The sequence below is a fragment of the Schistocerca gregaria genome, chromosome 8 (genome assembly GCF_023897955.1).
Source record: "Schistocerca gregaria isolate iqSchGreg1 chromosome 8, iqSchGreg1.2, whole genome shotgun sequence".
In the NCBI taxonomy this organism is placed as follows: Eukaryota; Metazoa; Arthropoda; class Insecta; order Orthoptera; family Acrididae; genus Schistocerca; species Schistocerca gregaria.
Genome location: NC_064927.1, coordinates 481,359,593 through 481,363,242, shown reverse-complemented (window position 1 = coordinate 481,363,242; position 3,650 = coordinate 481,359,593). Strand labels below are relative to the sequence as shown.

Below are 3,650 nucleotides of genomic sequence, written 5' to 3'. Positions count from 1 at the left end.
GTACTGGCAGAAGTAAAGCTGTGAGTACCGGACATGAGTCGTGCTTCGGTAGCTCAGTTGGTAGAGCACTTGCTCGCGAAAGGCAAAGGTCCCGAGTTCGAGTCTCGGTCGGGCACACAGTTTTAATCTGCCAGGAAGTTTCATATCAGCGCACACTCCGCTGCAGAGTGAAAATCTCATTCTATAAACATCCCCCAGGCTGTGGCTAAGCCATGTCTCCGCAATATCCTTTCTTTCAGGAGTGCTAGTTCTGCAAGTTTCGCAGAAGAGCTTCTGTAAAGTTTGGAAGGTAGGAGACGAGGTACTGGCAGAAGTAAAGCTGTGAGTACTGGACGTGAGTCGTGCTGCGGTAGCTCAGTTGGTAGAGCACTTGCCCGCGAAAGGCAAAGGTCCCAAGTTCGATTCTCGGTCGGGCACACAGTTTTAATCTGCCAGGAAGTTTCATATCAGCGCACACTCCGCTGCAGAGTGAAAATCTCATTCTGGAAACATCCCCCAGGCTGTGGCTAAGCCATGTCTCCGCAATATCCTTTCTTTCAGGAGTGCTAGTTCTGCAAGTTTCGCAGAAGAGCTTCTGTAAAGTTTGGAAGGTAGGAGACGAGGTACTGGCAGAAGTAAAGCTGTGAGTACCCGACGTGAGTCGTGCTTCGGTAGCTCAGTTGGTAGAGCACTTGCCCGCGAAAGGCAAAGGTCCCGAGTTCGAGTCTCGGTCGGGCACACAGTTTTAATCTGCCAGGAAGTTTTATATCAGCGCACACTCCGCTGCAGAGTGAAAAACTCATTCTGGAAACATCCCCCAGGCTGTGGCTAAGCCATGTCTCCGCAATATCGTTCCTTTCAGGAGTGCTAGTTCTGCAAGTTTCGCAGAAGAGCTTCTGTAAAGTTTGGAAGGTAGGAGACGAGGTACTGGCAGAAGTAAAGCTGTGAGTAGCGGACGTGAGTCGTGCTTCGGTAGCTCAGTTGGTAGAGCACTTGCCCGCGAAAGGCAAAGGTCCTGAGTTCGAGTCTCGGTCGGGCACACAGTTTTAACCTGCCAGGAAGTTTGATATCAGCGCACACTCCGCTGCAGAGTGAAAATCTCATTCTGGAAACATCCCGCAGGCTGTGGCTAAGCCATGTCTCCGCAATATCCTTTCTTTCAGGAGTGCTAGTTCTGCAAGTTTCGCAGAAGAGCTTCTGTAAAGTTTGGAAGGTAGGAGACGAGGTACTGGCAGAAGTAAAGCTGTGAGTAGCGGACGTGAGTCGTGCTTCGGTAGCTCAGTTGGTAGGGCACTTGCCCGCGAAAGGCAAAGATCCCGAGTTCGAGTCTCGGTCGGGCACACAGTTTTAATCTACCAGGAAGTTTCATATCAGCGCACACTCCGCTGCAGAGTGAAAATCTCATTCTGGAAACATCGCCCAGGCTGTAGCTAAGCCATGTCTCCGCAATATCCTTTCTTTCAGGAGTGCTAGTTCTGCAAGTTTCGCAGAAGAGCTTCTGTAAAGTTTGGAAGGTAGGAGACGAGGTACTGGCAGAAGTAAAGCTGTGAGTAGCGGACGTGAGTCGTGCTTCGGTAGCTCAGTTGGTAGAGCACTTGCCCGCGAAAGGCAAAGGTCCCGAGTTCGAGTCTCGGTCGGGCACACAGTTTTAAATTGCCAGGAAGTTTCCTATCAGCGCACACTCCGCTGCACAGTGAAAATCTCATTCTGGAAACATCCCGCAGGCTGTGGCTACGCAATGTCTCCGCAATATCCTTTCTGTCAGGAGTGCTAGTTCTGCAAGTTTCGCAGAAGAGCTTCTGTAAAGTTTGGAAGGTAGGAGACGAGGTACTGACAGAAGTAAAGCTGTGAGTACCGGACGTGAGTCGTGCTTCGGTAGCTCAGTTGGTAGAGCACTTGCCCGAGAAAGGCAAAGGTCCCGAGTTCGAGTCTCGGTCGGGCACGCTGTTTTAATCTGCCAGGAAGTTTCATATCAGCGCACACTCCGCTGCAGAGTGAAAATCTCATTCTGGAAACATCCGCCAGGCTGTGGCTAAGCCATGTCTCCGCAATATCCTTTCTTTCAGGAGTGCTAGATCTGCAAGTTTCGCAGAAGAGCTTCTGTAAAGTTAGGAAGGTAGAAGACGAGGTACTGGCAGAAGTAAAGCTGTGAGTACCGGACGTGAGTCGTTCTTCGGTAGCTCAGTTGGTAGAGCACTTCCCCGCGAAAGGCAAAGGTCCCGGGATCGAGTCTCGGTCGGGCACACAGTTTTAATTTGCCAGGAAGTTTCATATCAGCGCACACTCCGCTGCAGAGTGAAAATCTCATTCTGGAAACATCCCCCAGGCTGTGGCTAAGCCATGTCTCCGCAATATCCTTCCATTCAGGAGTGCTAGATCTGCAAGTTTCGCAGAAGAGCTTCTGTAAATTTCGGAAGGTAGGAGACGAGGTACTGGCAGAAGTAAATCTGTGAGAACCGGACGTGAGTCGTGCTTCGGTAGCTCAGTTGGTAGAGCACTGGCCTGTGAAAGGCAAAGGTCCTGAGTTCGAGTCTCGATCGGGCACACAGTTTTAATCTGCCAGGAAGTTTCATATCAGCGCACACTCCGCTGCAGAGTGAAAATCTCATTCTGGAAACATTCCCCAGGCTGTGGCTAAGCCATGTCTCCGCAATATCCTTTCTTTCAGGAGTGCTAGTTCTACAAGTTTCGCAGAAGAGCTTCTGTAAAGTTTGGAAGGTAGGAAACGAGGTACTGGTAGAAGTAAATCTGTGAGTACCGGACGTGAGTCATGCTTCGGTAGCTCAGTTGGTAGAGCACTTGCCCGCGAAAGGCAAAGGTCCCGAGTTCGAGTCTCGGTCGGGCACACAGTTTTAATCTGCCAGGAAGTTTCATATCAGCGCACACTCCGCTGCAGAGTGAAAATCTCATTCTGGGAAAATCCCCCAGGCTGTGTCTAAGCCATGTCTCCGCAATATCCTTTCTTTCAGGAGTGCTAGTTCTGCAAGTTTCGCAGAAGAGCTTCTGTAAAGTTTGGAAGGTAGAAGACGAGGTACTGGCAGAAGTAAAGCTGTGAGTACCGGACGTGAGTCGTGCTTCGGTAGCTCAGTTGGTAGAGCACTTGCCCGCGAAAGGCAAAGGTCCCGAGTTCGAGTCTCGGTCGGGCACACAGTTTTAAATTGCCAGGAAGTTTCCTATCAGCGCACACTCCGCTGCAGAGTGAAAATCTCATTCTGGAAACATCCCGCAGGCTGTGGCTAAGCCATGTCTCCGCAATATCCTTTCTGTCAGGAGTGCTAGTTCTGCAAGTTTCGCAGAAGAGCTTCTGTAAAGTTTGGAAGGTAGGAGACGAGGTACTGGCAGAAGTAAAGCTGTGAGTACCGGACGTGAGTCGCGCTTCGGTAGCTCAGTTGGTAGAGCACTTGCCCGCGAATGGCAAAGGTCCCGAGTTCGAGTCTCGGTCGGGCACACAGTTTTAATCTGCCAGGAAGTTTCATATCAGCGCACACTCCGCTGCAGAGTGAAAATCTCATTCTGGAAACATCCCCCAGGCTGTGGCTAAGCCATGTCTCCGCAATATCCTTTCTTTCAGGAGTGCTAGTTCTACAAGTTTCGCAGAAGAGCCTCTGTAAAGTTTGGAAGGTAGGAGACGAGGTACTGGCAGAAGTAAAGCTATGACTACCGGACGTGAG

General features: G+C 50.6%; 1 non-coding gene across 1 annotated transcript; it reads left to right on the top strand.

Annotated features, from left to right (window-relative positions):
- Positions 1 to 1,847: 1,847 nt before the first annotated feature.
- On the top strand, positions 1,848 to 1,922 carry Trnas-aga (transfer RNA serine (anticodon AGA)). The gene has a single exon. It is a non-coding gene; the product is annotated as a tRNA-Ser (tRNA).
- Positions 1,923 to 3,650: the final 1,728 nt, after the last annotated feature.